We start from the raw sequence: 15,949 nt of genomic DNA, 5'->3' as shown, positions 1-15,949 counted from the left end.
ATAATTTTTGCATATAGGTCAGTATCTTTCCTCCGCGTACAACATAGAAAGTACCTTTTCTGTGTTGAGCCTTCCACGACGATTTCTGGGCAGAGAGGCGGCGAATTTTTAACTATTAAAAAAAAAAAAAAATATTAGTGAAATTGAATTTTTCCAGATACCTGGAAAGAATATCCAATTTTTCCTTCCATTCATTTGATCTTTATGGGAATAAACAACACACCCTATAAAGTTTACACAAATTTTACATGGCTCTGAATCTGATTCATGTCACATGATCGATAATGACCAACCGCACTGTCCGCATGTACTGAGTGTAATAACGGACGTGTAAATTCAGCGAGATAGCCAAAATGAAACATGTAGTGTTTAAGTACGCTTTATTTACGTGTTTTACTGTTATGTTTAAACCATAAAATGATTCAGTTTTATTTTGTTTTACGATTTCATCGTGTAAATATATTGCCTGATCCAGCTTTTACCTAAATCTAATTTCACCACAGAAAAGGTTGTTATTGGTTTTGACGTAAAGAGAGGGATTATGACCTATCGCGAAAATATCTCAGAATCAATTTTGATGTCAAATTATTTGGACTACCGCCGAGTATGATGCCATGTTGAAATCCGACTGCGTAGCTGTCAAGGCTCTACAAAGGCCAGGAGTGTGATCGGGGTACGAAGGGAAGGTTGTCACTCGTGGTTGTCTGGAGGGTGATGATCCCTTAAAGCCGGAAATGCCCTCTCATGGAAAATTTAGATTTTTAACACAAAATAGATCTGGTTTTGAAAAGTCTCCCTCCATGTTTACTTTTTGTGATGTTTATTCATGCGGTAGAAATAACACATTGCACCGGTGAATGTAAAAGCTGTATTATACGGTATGAAAACACCGTTTCAACATCGCCTCGCATGTTCGATTCAGTAATTTTCTACGAAAAAACAATCGATTGCTTTATTTCTTTAAAATGCGTTTGACTTGGAATAGTAGGCATGTGAGCTAGATCTAGGGCCGAAATGCGTGTCTTGACAGGTATGTGACTGGTCAAAGTTGTTTCCTATCATAAAAAATGTCAACTATGGAAAGCCTAATACACAATTATATTAATAATTCCCAATACTTCAGGTAAGTTCAGTACTGTCAATGATTTCGGACAAATTTCAAAAGTTTTGTTTTTTTTTCAACACAAAAAGAACACTGAACAATCTTACATTTAGACTGCATATTGCCAAAGATATACTCTTTACAAGTGATATCTAGATCTATTCTTTTAGACCTAGATCTATCTTAATTGGGTATCATAATATTTTGCATACTACTGTAATTCCAATATTTTTGCCTAAACGGCTTGTCATACTTTCATTGCTCAGAAATGTTCTAAATATAGAAACAGCCTTTCTTCGGGTTTGATGACGTCATCTGTCAGACGATATTTTCGCTAAAAATTCCAGATAATAAACACTGTTTACAGGAAATATAGAGGATTATTTTTCACCGGGTAGGGATCACAGATAGCAAATCATGTTTTAAATGGTTTTGTCTAAAAAGGTAAATAACTCTCCAGTAATCCTGACATTTTCGCAAAAAGAACGTGTGATACGGAAGAGAGGCTTTCGTTTTGCTCCAGTAATTTTGTCAACATCTGGTAGGTGGGGCTAACATAAAAGTCTCGCGAGAAAACTGTTTACACCGATATCATGGAAGCCCCGATACCATGAGAAAGGAGTATAGATGGGTATGCAATAGTCCCGGTCTGTGACAAGTTACCTCCCCTGACATCCCAAAGGGGCTCCGTTACAAAGGCTTTTAAAGGTTTACGCTAGAATTCGGGTAAATGCAGTTTTCAAGGGCAGATAACTATTTTTCTATGTCGGTGACCTATGATTTTTTTTTGCATATTTTTCTTTCTTAGAAGTTAGATGATTGTCCTTCAATATCCAAATATTGAGGAAATTCTATTATTGGGAAACATTTTGCCCATCTCATACACCAACATTAAATCGCCCATTGGATGTACGCACATATTGAGTGTACTTTATACTGACTAAAGGCTAGGGTTAGGTTTAACATAGGTTTAATAGTGTACATTCAATGCGTGCGTACACTCAATGCGGGAGATTTAATGCTGACCCTAGTTCTGGCTACCATGACAGTGATAACTTAACTGACGCTGTTTTTACTTTCTGATGGTCGCGTCCATTAGAGATCTGTAACAGCATATAAACATCTCCGAGCTGAATATTTTTAGCTATGCCGACCCCATCTCATACAGGTGCGCATTGTCTTATTTCAGAGCGTTTGCCGACTTGATCAGTCCTGATCAGACTGTTGATTTCTCAGACGTCCAATCATAAATTCGTTCCTTCCCTATGTAAAGAATAATAATAACTGAGATCCCTTACAGAAGCAAGCCTCTGTGGCGTACATGCTGCGTATTTGCTGTGTATATGCCGCGAACACAGTAGTACGCCAGAGGAGTACATTTTACATACACCGCATGCCGCGTACATGCCGCGTACTATTTCGACGAGTACACAGCATGTACGCAGGAGGTCACTAGTACACTAGTACACTTCAAGTACGCAGCACAGACTCTGAAAATTTAAGGAGCACACTGCATGTACGCAGGAGGGACTTGTACAAGAAAATAGTACACTGCATGTACACCGCAGATACTTCGAAATTTATAACACTTATATTTAGTTGCATTAAAGTTGTTTCCCCTTGATGCAGTTACGCCATTTTCTTCAGATGTTTACCAAATCACATGCTACAAAAATTGATTTATTTCATTGAAAAGTGGATGAAGAAAAGCATACTAATTTATTTGATAACATCAATCTACATTATTTTGGTAAGGGTAAATACTTATTAATGCATGTCACTTATCTTTTTTCTGTTTTTTTCTGTCCAAATGATCAGCATTTGCATAAGAAAGTTGGTGGGGTAAGGAATTTATATTATCACAGCAGTTTCACCATAAGAGTACACAGCATGTATGCAGCAGGAGTACACAGCATGTACGCCGCAGGAGTACACAGCATGTACGCCGCAGGGGTAGTACACCGCAGGCTCATTTGCATGTGAAAAGTGTATGTGCCGCGTACATGCTGCGTACTATTTCTTGCATACTAAATTCCTCCAGCGTACATCCTGTGTACTATGTAGTCCACAGCATGTACGCAGCAAGTAGTACGCGGCAGAGCTCATTTGCATGTCAAAAGTGTACTACAAACGTACTATCGGTGTATGTGCGGTGTATATCCTGCGTACTAATTAAAGCCCTTGATTTCAGTACACATCATGTACGCATCATATACGCTGTATGTACACAGCAAGAGTACGCAGCAGGCCTTTTTCTTCTTTAAGGGATGACAGCTTTTTGACATCACAGTTAGCACATTTCATCCAGAGTTTTGTACCAGTACCAGATAACAGAATGGGAAGCACAAGTCAACGATTGATTCTAAATGAATTAGCATAATATTTTCTTTGTATTTTTACAAGAATCTAACATAAACTGGCAGCATTTAAAAACAAAACTTGCTTGTGTCTGACGGAAGATGGGGAGGACTCTGTGGTAAGCAGTTTTTTAAATCCCACCTGGACTGAACTGTTTTGACTTCTGTGTCTGACAGACTGTTTCTGTTTAACTGACAGTTTCGTTAGGCCCTTAAGGGTGTTTCTCTTGATGATCTGTCTTCTGCAAAGGCATTGAGTACATACGTTTTCGGTTCTTAAGGTTTTCTTTTTATATAATTATACAGTCCTGAGCATTTTAGTGTTTTGCATGCCATGCCTTTTGTTTCCATTGCGTGTGTTAGAGATTCTCCTGGCTGGGATTACTTTCATTTACACTGTCTCGGACTTTGGAACATGGTGGGGGTGAGAGTTAGGTTGGGTGCACACCATTAACCGGTTTAAGCTCCCAAGTGGTGTTTTTGCCACTGACTGTGTTCCTTTATTTGTTTGTTTTGTCCTCATGTGTTTGCTTCGTATGTGAGTGAGTGTGTGTGTGTTAGAAGTGTGCACATCTGCATGCTGTGGGTTTTGTTTTGGGGAGACTGCATTTTTTAACATGACATTCATTGTTTTTCTTATTTATCCTTGTTACTTTGCTTTAAGAAAGATCAGTTATATATTTATTTTTCTTTGCTTGTTCTTCATGAACAACCGGGATAAACTTCAGTTGACAAATTGAGCACGACTTTATAGTGTGCTAAATGTGGTATCGTTTTTTTTAACCAAGAGGGGAAGGGGTCCGGCCCAGGCCTGTGATTTGGGGGGAAAAATAGCTTGGTATTTTGGCAAAGGGGAATAAAAAACCTGATATAAAATCAATTTTTATGGAAAACTGCATGATTTAAAAAAGATTTTCTGAGGCCGAGAGGGGCCTGTTAACGGCCCATATATTTTTTGGAAGGAAAAAAAAAACCTTGGTATGTTCATGCATATTACTAATAGCTGCTTTTTCTGTAGTTCTGTTCATGAGATAAATGTATTACATACAGCAATTTGAATATTTCTTCCATTTCTTATATTCTGGAGCTCTCAGTTTATGTTTGGATATTTGTCACTAATAAGTAGGCCTGTTTCTAGACAAGGTTGTGTTGGATCTACATAATAATATCATACTGAAATGAAATTAAAGTGATAATTACGTCAGGAGTTGGACAAAAGAGAATGTTAGTGATAAAAAGAACATTCTAACTCCCATGCACACGTGTACATGAAATGAACAGAAAAATAACACATGTATAATACAGTTCAATTATTGCATAGACAAGTTAATATCACCAACTTAATACCAGAAGACAATCACTAAGGGTTAACACTAAATGTAGTAGCCTAAGGGTAGAGTATAAGGATGCACTTATACTCCCTTGCTATTAAGCTAGCTTTTATAGCAATGTGGTAGATTGTCTGGCCTTAGGTGTGAGCCCTTACAGAAGAAAAAGGCCTGCTGCGTACTCTTGCTGTGTACATACAGCGTATATGATGCGTACATGATGTGTACTGAAATCAAGGGCTTTAAATAGTACGCAGGATATACACCGCACATACACCGATAGTACGTTTGTAGTACACTTTTGACATGCAAATGAGCTCTGCCGCGTACTACTTGCTGCGTACATGCTGTGGACTACATAGTACACAGGATGTACGCTGGAGGAATTTAGTATGCGGGAAATAGTACGCAGCATGTACGCGGCACATACACTTTTCACATGCAAATGAGCCTGCGGTGTACTACCCTGCGGCGTACATGCTGTGTACTCCTGCGGCGTACATGCTGTGTACTCCTGCGGCGTATATTCTGTGTACTCCTCGCCCGAGTCCTGCGGCGTACATGCTGTGTACTCCTGCTGCATACATGCTGTGTACTCTTGTGGCGAAACTGCTGTGATAATGTAAATTCCTTACCCCATCAACTTTCTTATGCAAATGCTGATCATTTGGACAGAAAAAAACAGAAAAAAGATAAGTGACATGCATCAATAAGTATTTACCCTTACCAAAATAATGTAGATTGATGTTATCAAATAAATTAGTATGCTTTTCTTCATCCACTTTTCAATGAAATAAATCAGTTTTTGTAGCATGTAATTTGGTAAACATCTGAAGAAAATGGCGTAACTACATCAAGGGGAAACAACTTTAATGCAACTAAATATAAGTGTTATAAATTTCGAAGTATCTGCGGTGTACATGCAGTGTACTATTTTCTTGTACAAGTCCCTCCTGCGTACATGCAGTGTACTCCTTAAATTTTCAGAGTCTGTGCTGCTTACTTGAAGTGTACTAGTGACCTCCTGCGTACATGCTGTGTACTCGTCGAAATAGTACGCGGCATGTACGCGGCATGTGGTGTATGTAAAATGTACTCCTCTGGCGTACTACTGTGTTCGCGGCATATACACAGCAAATACGCAGCATGTACGCCACAGAGGCTTGCTTCTGTAAGGGAGAGGTCCCGGGTTCGATTTCCAGTCAGGCCTGAAGTATTTTCAGCCTGTTGCACAAACAATTATAGCACATGCACCAAGGTTTAGTGGAATGCTGCACTGGACATGACAACTTTACAGCTATACATGTTCAAGAAGTGATAACAACAAGCTATACCTATCTAGAAAGAACTTTAAAGCCAGACCCTTCAGTAAGAAAAGTTATTTTTAAAATCCTTAATTTCAGGCATATTACAAAATGTATATACTTAATTTATGTAAATATTTGTCTCCTTTTTAAAAATAAGATGGAGAAAATACCAAAAAATATCTTTCTATTTTCCCTACTGTTCTTAATTATAAGTTTTAGAACACACTTTAGCATCTAAAATCTCTTCTTTTTTGGCTAAATATAACATTACTTATGATCTACATCATGGATTCAGGGAACACTGCTTCTGTGAGACCCAACTACCGGTATTTATTAAAATTTCATAAAAATTACTCTGTAGTAATTAAGCAAAGTATTGAATACATGTAGATTGATTACTGGAGATCTATACATCTCCTGTACATGTTGTCAAGAGCTCCTGACTCTAGACTTTGGATCTAGAGTCTGGGTAAAGAAGGCCTGCAATCAGAAAGCCTGTTCCTCATCAGACAATTCAGGTTGCAAAATACCTAGGTCTGAATATCCCTAATAATTTGTCTTGGAACGAATACTGTCTTAGAGAATAGCATCTAACTCTAAGGAAACTCTCGGCTTCTTCTTCTTGTAAGACCAAAGTTGGACTCTTATTCTTAGAAAATAGTAATATAGTTAAAACTGAGACATGGAACAGTCAGCTAGGTAAACAGTAGTTATTCATATCAGAACAGTATGACCTCTAGGAAATGAACTTGAGTGGCAGAACTTACTGGCTTAGAAGAATCTCACACGCACTGACACAAGAGTCATTGCTTTTTACAAAATTGTTAACTGATTATTAGCTGAACTTCCATTGTTGCTGTATCTTGAGCACCCCAGAGAGTGACTGCATGGCCATATGCGTTCCCATCATACAGACATGCCCATACCTGAGGCTCTGCCAGTTATTTAAAGTTATATGGTGGTGCAATCTGACTAAAGTACAGCTCCAATTAACGCTTCGCTTTGGATCTGAAGACATGCTATTGATAGACTTGTTCTGATGACCCGTCTGCTAGCCAATCAGAGCCTTGCTGTCAACATTTTGAAATTGAAAGTAGAAGTTTAAAAAATCGATATTTAGCCAGGGTTTTTCATGTTTATTATGACAACCACATCATGACTGAGCCCTTGTGTTTTGAGAGGTATCATATGTCGTGGTATGGACTTGGTCATATTAGGGGAGAATATGTGTCAGGCAGCCGGTTAGCTCAGTCAGTAGAGCACTTGCCTTCTAAGTGAGGGGTCCTGGGTTCGAGCTCCGGACTTACTGCACATTTTCTCACCCTGTGACATTTGAAGCTGTTTTGATGGTTCAGTCAAATGTTTGTTGAAATGAGTCATCTGATTGGTTCAAATAAAAATAAGAATAGAAATATTGTAACTCCAAAAAATATATACAGAAAGATGAATGTGAATGGGTGATTCTCAGATCTTCTTCTAACTCAGATCTTCTTTTAGAAGATCAAGTACTTATTAAGTCAGATTGTATGGTGATGACATGGAACAACACATATTTTGTTATGCAACATTATCTTAGTACCGGGGTACTTGCAAGCAGGTCCTGCACTCCTACTACAATCCATAGATAGCTCCAACAGTCAGGTTGTACCTATTTAACCATATGAAGTTTGAAGCCATGTACCAAACAACATTAGACGTAGAACACTTCATTAATTTAGATGTACCGGTAGTTGATTTTCAGACACCTTTCCACACTCTACAACCCTTTGTGCTACCTGATGCAGAAAGTCTGCTAGTATTTTAAAACTAGATGAGTCATTTTACCATTGTTATATAACCCAAGATTTATTGATGGTACCTTTGAATTATATGTATATAATGTCAGACATAGTGCTTTAGTATTATCAATCTTTGACACACTTGCTTTGTGATCAAATGTCTGGCAGTTTATTAAACTGAAATAGATTATTTTCACTAACTTGTGCAATAACTTTTTGAGCCTACATCTATAGAACTTCTATGCATTTGCTAAACATTTGTTTTAAAAATGCCTCTTCTTTTTATAGTGAAATCTGTGTAGTAACAGTACAGACTAGGAAGTTCAGAAATGAAGAGATGCAGGTCTAAATTGTTCAACACAGTGCATGAAGGAAACATTTCACAAATAAACAGTTTGTATTGAGAACCAGTTTTCTCTACTCCATCTGCTTTTACATGTAAAAGAGCTGAATACATGCAAAAAGTTTGTTTCTTAATGTTAATGTTGAAGGGAGGTAACTCAAATTTAAAAAAGAACACTGAACTGCCCTTTAATACTAAATTTTATTGTGTTAAACTACAAGGTTTGCTTTTGCAGAAATGTTCGCTTAAATGTTTAAGAAGCAAATCAAATTTTTATGTTTCTAGATTAGTCCAAATAATGATGAAAAAACATTTTAGTAGCACTTGAATAGAAAAAGCAATATACAATATTTGTAATTGTCTATAATAATTCTAGTTTTACCCTGATCAAGTTGCCTGTGATGACTGTTCTTATATGCCCACAAGTACAGTACAGGCTCTCTTTTTATAGAGTAAGTTGTTTCATCCTTTCTAAATGGGGACTTTTGTCACCTTCCCATGCAAAATAAAAAACTTTCACAAACATTGAATGGACTATATGATCTTAACTGACCAGAAATATGTTATTTAGAAGTCCATAATGTCCGGTACTTCATTGATACTTATGCCTATGTAATCATAAGCAGTTTGAATCTATAAGGAAAGAACAAGTACTAAAATAGCACACACTTGTTCTCTGATCAAAGGTCTGGCAGTCGATCCAACTGAAATAGATTATTTTTACTAATATGTGCAGTAACTTTATGAATGTGCATCTATAGAACTTCTATGGATTTGCTAAACACTTTTGAAAAAAAAAATGCCTCTTCTTTTGTAGTGACATCTGTGAAGTTCATACATGTACTAGTAACATGGTGTTCAGATATGAAGAGATGCAGGTCTACATTGTTCAACACAGTGTATGAGGGAATTAGAGTGGATGGCAAGGATAGAAAACATTTCACAAGTAAACAGATCATTTGTATTTAGTATCACTTTCCACTAAACCAGCTGCACTTGGAGTTGTAGAAGAGCTGAATACATTCAATAAGTGTTTTAAAAGTGGAAGGGAGGTAACTCAATTTTAAAAAGGAACACTAAATTGCCCTTGCTTAATTTTATTGTGGTAAACTGTAGGGTTTGTTTTTACAGAAATGTTCACTTAAACATTGAAGTTTCTGATCCAGTATGAACTACATTAGTACAAATAATAAGAAATATTTAAAATAGACCTTGAATAGAAAAAGAAATATAAAATTTGTGTATTTTTCTATTGTTCTAGTTTTAGAATGATCAAGTTGCCTGTGATGACTGTTCTTGCCAACTGCAGCGGAATTCTGTATTATAGAGTAAGTTGTTCTTTCCATTCCAGATCGGGAATTTTGTTCACTTCTCATGCAAAATATTATATTTTATTATTCACAAACATTGACTGGACACTATGATCCCAACTGACTAGAAAATATGTTCTTTAATCCAAAGTTCATTGTGTCAGGTACATCATTGATATATGTACATATTTATCCATAAAGGGTTTAAATCTAAGAGAAGAACATGTTCCAAAACAGTATTAGACCAAGAACACTTTCTTTTGGAGCCCCTCTCGATATTACATGTAGCTGGTTTTCAGACTTCTTTTCACTGACTAGAACCCTTCGTGTTCTGTGATGCAGAAAGTCTGTTTAAAGCTACTTGAGTCATTTTACCATTGATATATAACTTAGAATAGAAGTTAATACACAACGGAGCCAGGCAGGGATGTGATATAAAAACGGCGCAGAAAACAAATACTTGCCTGAGGGCTTTAGCCCGTGTACTAATGTTTTTTCAAAAGCAATTATAGTGTCAATATGGGGAAAATATAAGTGAGTGCACTAAACTTATTTTTGCATATTTAGACAAATTACAGACTTCGTTGATGGTAAGGAGCGAGCACAGTAAATTCGTATTTATGTACCTACCAAACCCATCAAATGGTTTTCCATTCTAAAAATATGAAACAACACATATGCTGTTTTTCTCATATTCTCAGGGGCCTAAGGAGTTGTTCTATTCCCAGTAAGAGATTAAAGATTTCAGAAACATTATGTGGGGGTAATTTTGTAGAAAATTTACTTGTCTTTCAGATGGAGTCATTAGATGTTACAGAAATTATCCCATTTAATTATTTTGTTATAGTATTTGATACTACCCTCGACCACAGAAATGGACCAAGAGTTTCTCTTATTCCTGTGGATTTAGATTTGACTTTTCATCACAAACAACTTGTAGAATTTAAAACATTAAAACTACCATGGTGTAATAAAATATATATTCTGTAGTAAATGCATCAAGAAATGCATGTATGACAATCAATTGCATAGCGAATAATTTATAGCAATTTTGCTTACACCACCAGAAAAAAATAAGTATTTCTTTTTTAATTTAGTAAAACCACAATGTTTTCATCAGTCTGCATTCAAATCACTTAAAATGTTCAGTGTGTCAGTTTTGTACCATACCTTCTTGAAAATAACAAACATTACATCATTTGACAACTTTAAGGCAAAAAAACAAGAATATGAGAAACAGGGATAATTTGAGCCATTCCATGAAAAAAAACTGCAGTTTTCTTAGCAGTAGATCTATGTTTATGAAAAGCAGTCATAACATTTTCACTGAGAAGAAACCTGCAACTTCATTGGAATTTTGAAATTGTGTGGTGCGAATCATGCTTTTTTACACAACATACCCGAACACTGTTGAAACCCAGAATTCTAGCTCCAATGTAAAATATGTGCATGTCCTGTTTTATTACTAAAAACCAAGCATTGTAATTCTGTGATAAACAATAGTTTAACGTGTAGACCAGTGACAGACCATTATGATGTCCAGTAACAACTCCAACGTCCGCTAGGCCGCCATGTTGAAAGCGCACTGACCATGATGACGTTTTATGTAGCCATTGGTTTCACTGGGCGGATTAAGATTATGAGTTTTTTTTGCCTGGGCCGATAAGTGATAATCAGTGTGTGAAAGCAATAACCTCATTTTTGTTACTATATATAGTAATATATGTATGAAACCAGATTTATTGATGGTACCTTTGAATTCTATATATATAATGTCAGACATAATGCTTTAGTATCATCAGTCTTTTACAGACTTGTTCTCTGATCAAATGTCTGGCAGTCTATCCAACTGAGATACATTATTTTCACTAATTTGTGCAGTAACTTTTTGAATGTGTATCTTAAGATCTTCTATGGATTTGCTAAACATTTTAGAAAAAAGAATGTCTCTTGTAGTGAAAACTGTACAGACCATGGAGTTCAGAAATTGTGAGATGCGGGTCTTATTTGTTCAACACAGTTTTCAAGGGAAACATAGCGGATGGCAAGAATAGATAACATTTCACAAGTAATCAGATCATTTCTATTTAGAATCAGTTTCCTCTAATTCAGTTGCACTTAGACTTGCAGGAGAGCTGAATACATGTAATAAGTTCTTCAGAAATAAAAATATTTCAGTTGAAGGGAGGTAACTCAATTTTAAAAAAGAACACTAAAGTGCCCTTGTGGTAAACTACATTGTTTTTTTAAAGAAATGTTCACACATTTAAAGGTCCAATACTAAGGAAAGTGAACATTTTAATTTCTTTTAAAAAGCACAAAAACTATTTCATTTTATTGGAAAATGAAAGTTGGTATGTAGAAATTCGAAATAAATCGCAGTATATGTACAATTATTTTTCTATGAAGTATGAAGAAAGTTAAAAAGACCTGGGGGTCATTCTGTCGATTCTTTGAAATTTCAACATAATACACATACATTTCTTTGAGTTCCAAAGACCTTCTGTAAATTTTGACCTGCCAATCTTCATTATTTAGTGTCTTGCAGAAGTCTATGCACTGGCTATGAAAAAAATTGCCAACTCACTTTCCCTTAGTAATGGACATTTAAGAAACAAATCACATATTCAAATTTCTGTTCCAGTATGAACTACATTAATACAAATAATGAAAAATAAAAATATTTGTAATAGCACTTGAATAGAAAAAGAAATATAAAATTTGTGTATTTTTCTATTGTTCTAGTTTTACAATGATCAAGTTGCCTGAGATGACTGTTCTTGTTGTGGCTCTAGTACAAACTGAAGCAGAATTCTGTTTTATAGAGTAAGTTGTTCTTTCCTTTCCAGATTGGGACTTGAGTCCCCATAATGATGCAAAATATGAAACATTTACCTTCTGTTATTTACAAACATTATAATACCAACAGATCTGCAAAATATGTTCTTAAACCAAATTCATCACGTCAGGTACATCATTGATACATGTACATATTTAACCATAAAAGGTTTAAATCTATGAGGAAAGAACATGTTCCAAAACAGCATTAGACCAAGAACACTTCCTTTTGGAGCCCCTTTTGATATTACATGTATGTAGCTGGTTTCAGACTTCCTTCCACATACTGGAACCCTTCATGTTCTGTGATGCAGAAAGTCTATTTAAAGCTACTTGATTCATTTTACCATTGCTATATATCACCAGATTTATTGGTGGTTCCTTTGAATTCTTTATATTTAATGTCAGACATAAGGCTTTAGTATCATCAGTCTTTTAGACACTTGTTCTCTGATCAAATGTCTGGCAGTCTATCCAACTGAGATAGATTATTTTCACTAATTTTGCAGTAACTTTTTGAATGTGCATCTTTAGATCTTCTATGGATTTGCTTAACATTTTAGAGAAAAAAATGTCTCTTTTGTAGTGAAAACTTTGAAGTATCAGTACAGACCATGAAGTTCAGAAATGATGAGATGCGGGTCTTATTTGTTCAACACAGTGTTTAACCCTTTACTCCATATACATTTAGCCTAATTAGGCTTATCATATCCATACAGCTTTACTGATAATCAGTACACTATCTCCATACAGGATATTGGGGAAAAATGCAGAATTTATACCTGTGTTATTCAATTCCATATTATTATATTTAATATTGTTTTAAACACTTAGTAACCAACATAAAGTTTTTTCACAATTAAATTTTCTTTCTAATGGTACATTTTACATAAAAGTGTGATAAATATTTCTTGACATACAAAGCTTTAAACTCATTAGTTTACTTTTCTATAATAATTTTAGCTACTTTTCTATTGATGGTACTTATTTATTTCTGCATTTTTCCTCTGGTATATTAGTTACATAATGTTTTTATAAGAATAATTGATCAAAAGCAATTTTATCAGCTTATAAAAACACTTATCAGTAAAATTTCTTAATTGGATTAACATCAAAGTTCCTTACAATTATCCAAAAATCACCCCAATCAACCATACCCCACACTGATAGGTAATATACAGACATATGTCATAAAATTCCTTAGTGCAGCAGGTAATTAGCTGTTAATTTGTCTTCAGGGTAAATCAGACCAATATGTATTTGCAACAGTTACTTTTTTAATCCATCATAAAGTGTATATTTTTTATATAAATCCATTGAAAAAAAAAAGTTCCGCTTTCTAAATCACCTGGGAAATGCAGAAACCTAAAAAAATTTACAGTACTATTTTTAGCTTGCGCAAATTCACAATTTGTACAAATAAGTACTACACAAATTCATAATTTGTAAAGATAAACTTGGGGGTATAATTAGCCTTGATCAGGCTAATTTTAGCTCAAGATGAAACTTTCCTCACAATAATTTTCCATAAATACACTACCTCATTTCAGGTTTAAATTACCATTAAAAATCAAATATAAACCATATATTTTTTTGACAGATATCATTTGTACATGGTTTAAACTTTACAAAAATGCTTTTGTGGGATTCCTTGATGTTGTACTTTATTCATAATTTGCTTTTAAACTTGAAGGCGTCAAATAGAGTATCTATCAGGGAATGGATAGAGGTGGTAAAAAGGGTATCTATCAGGGAATGGATAGAGGTGGTAAAAAGCGTATCTATGGAGTAAAGGGTTAAGGGAAACATAGCGGATGGCAAGAATAGATAACATTTCACAAGTAAACAGATCATTTGTATTTAGAACCAGTTTCCTCTAATTCAATTGCACTTAGACTTGTAAGAGAGCTGAATACATGCAATAAGTTCTTCAGAAATAAAGATATTACAGTTGAAGGGAGGTAACTCAATTTTAAAAAAAACCACTAAATTGACCTTGCTTAATTTTAATGTGGTAAACTACATTGTTTTTCCCTGATCAAGTTGCATGTGATGACTGTTCTTGTTGTGGCAGCAGTAGTACCAGCTTCAACGGAATTCTGTTTAATAGTGTAAGTTGTTCCTTTCATTCCAGATTGGGACTTGTGTCCCCATTCCCATGTCCCAGGTAAAATAAGAAACATTTACCTTCTGTTATTCGCAAACATTAAAACAGGCTCTATGATCCCAACAGACCAGAAAAATATGTTCTTTGATCCAAAGTTCATCATCCCAGGTACATCATTGTTTTTTGTGCCTATTTGACTATAAGAGGTTTAAATCTATGAGGAAAGAACCTGTACCAAACAGCATTAGTATAAGAACTCTTCCCTTTTGGAGCCTGTCTTGTTAATACATTAGCTGCTTTTCAGACTCCTTTCCACGTACTAGAACCCTTTGTGTTCTCAGATGTAGAAAAATTTGTTTGAAGCTATTTGAGTCGTTTTACTATAGTTGTATAACCCCAGATTTATTGATGGTACCTTTGAATTCAATGTATATAATGTAGGACATAGTGCTTTAATATTATCAGTCTTTTTACAAACTTGTTTTCTGATAAAATGCCTGGCAGTGCATCCAACTGAAATAGATTATAGATTATTTTCACAGATTTGTGCAATAGATTTATGTGCATCTATAGAACTTGTATGAATTTGCTGAACATGTTTTTAAAAAATATGTCTTCTTTTGAAGTGAAATCTGTGACGTCAGAGTACAGACCATGAAGTTCAGAAATGGAGAGATACAGGACTAAATTGTTCAACAAGGTGTATGAGTGAAACCTAGTGGATGGAAAGCATAGAAAACATTTTACAAGTAAACAGATCATTTTTAGCTGGACTATTCGAAGAATAGGGAAGCTATCCTACTTGCCCCGGCATTAGCGTGAGCATTAGTGTCACACAAAATTTTAATGTTAAAGTTTGCGTGCCACCCCAAATATTTTCAAAGTCCATTGAGATATTGCTTTTATATTTTGCATACTTGTTAACCATCATGACCCCATTCTGTAAACAAGAGCAGACAACTCTATCAAGCATTTTGACTGAATTATGGCCCCTTTTCGACTTAGAATATGCTTATTGTAATGTTAAAGTTTGCGTACCACCCCAAATATTTTCAAAGTCCATTGAGATATTGCCTTCATATTTTGCTGCTTGTTTACCATCATGACCCCAGTCTGTAAACAGGAGCAGACAACTCTATCAAGCATTTTGACTGAATTATGGCCCCTTTTTGACTTAGAATATGCTTATTGTAATGTTAAAGTTTTACTCATACCTTATATTATATTATCTAGCACTGAGAATAGTCAAGAGCGCTGTCAACTGACAGCTCTTGTTATTTAAAACGAGTTTCCTCTAATCCAGCTGCAGTTGTAGAAGAGCTGAATACATGCAATAGGCTTTTTAGCTAACCTGAGCCAAAGACTCAAGGTGAGCTTTTGTGACCACTCGATGTCCATTGTGTGTCAACAATTTCTTAAAAAATCTTCTCCAAAATCACTAGGCAGATTTACACCAAACTTCACAGGCATGATCCTTGG

The 15,949-nt window shown here is 35.3% G+C and overlaps 2 protein-coding genes and 1 long non-coding RNA gene across 5 annotated transcripts in view; 2 read left to right on the top strand and 1 right to left on the bottom strand.

Annotated features, from left to right (window-relative positions):
- The window catches only part of LOC123529642 (uncharacterized), a 582,930-nt gene that overhangs the window by 312,290 nt on the left and 254,691 nt on the right, over window positions 1–15,949 (bottom strand). The gene's annotated exons all lie outside the window — the stretch shown is intronic.
- On the top strand, window positions 9,033–13,031 carry LOC123532652 (uncharacterized). The gene is made up of 5 exons (XR_008367013.1): window positions 9,033–9,161; window positions 9,477–9,543; window positions 11,482–11,593; window positions 12,271–12,351; window positions 12,950–13,031. It is a non-coding gene; the product is annotated as an uncharacterized LOC123532652 (long non-coding RNA).
- LOC123546999 (zinc finger MYM-type protein 6-like) overlaps window positions 13,502–15,949 on the top strand; it is a 42,615-nt gene continuing 40,167 nt past the window's right edge. For both annotated transcript variants that reach the window (XR_008367011.1, XM_053523057.1), the window contains exons 1-2: window positions 13,502–14,204; window positions 15,097–15,219. The gene's annotated coding sequence lies outside the window, so the exon portion shown is untranslated. The remainder of the gene's footprint in view (window positions 14,205–15,096; window positions 15,220–15,949) is intronic.

Source organism: Mercenaria mercenaria, chromosome 14 (assembly GCF_021730395.1).
Source record: "Mercenaria mercenaria strain notata chromosome 14, MADL_Memer_1, whole genome shotgun sequence".
In the NCBI taxonomy this organism is placed as follows: domain Eukaryota; kingdom Metazoa; phylum Mollusca; class Bivalvia; order Venerida; family Veneridae; genus Mercenaria; species Mercenaria mercenaria.
The sequence above is the reverse complement of the archived record's forward strand: the minus strand, read 5'-3'. Positions and strand labels throughout refer to the sequence as shown.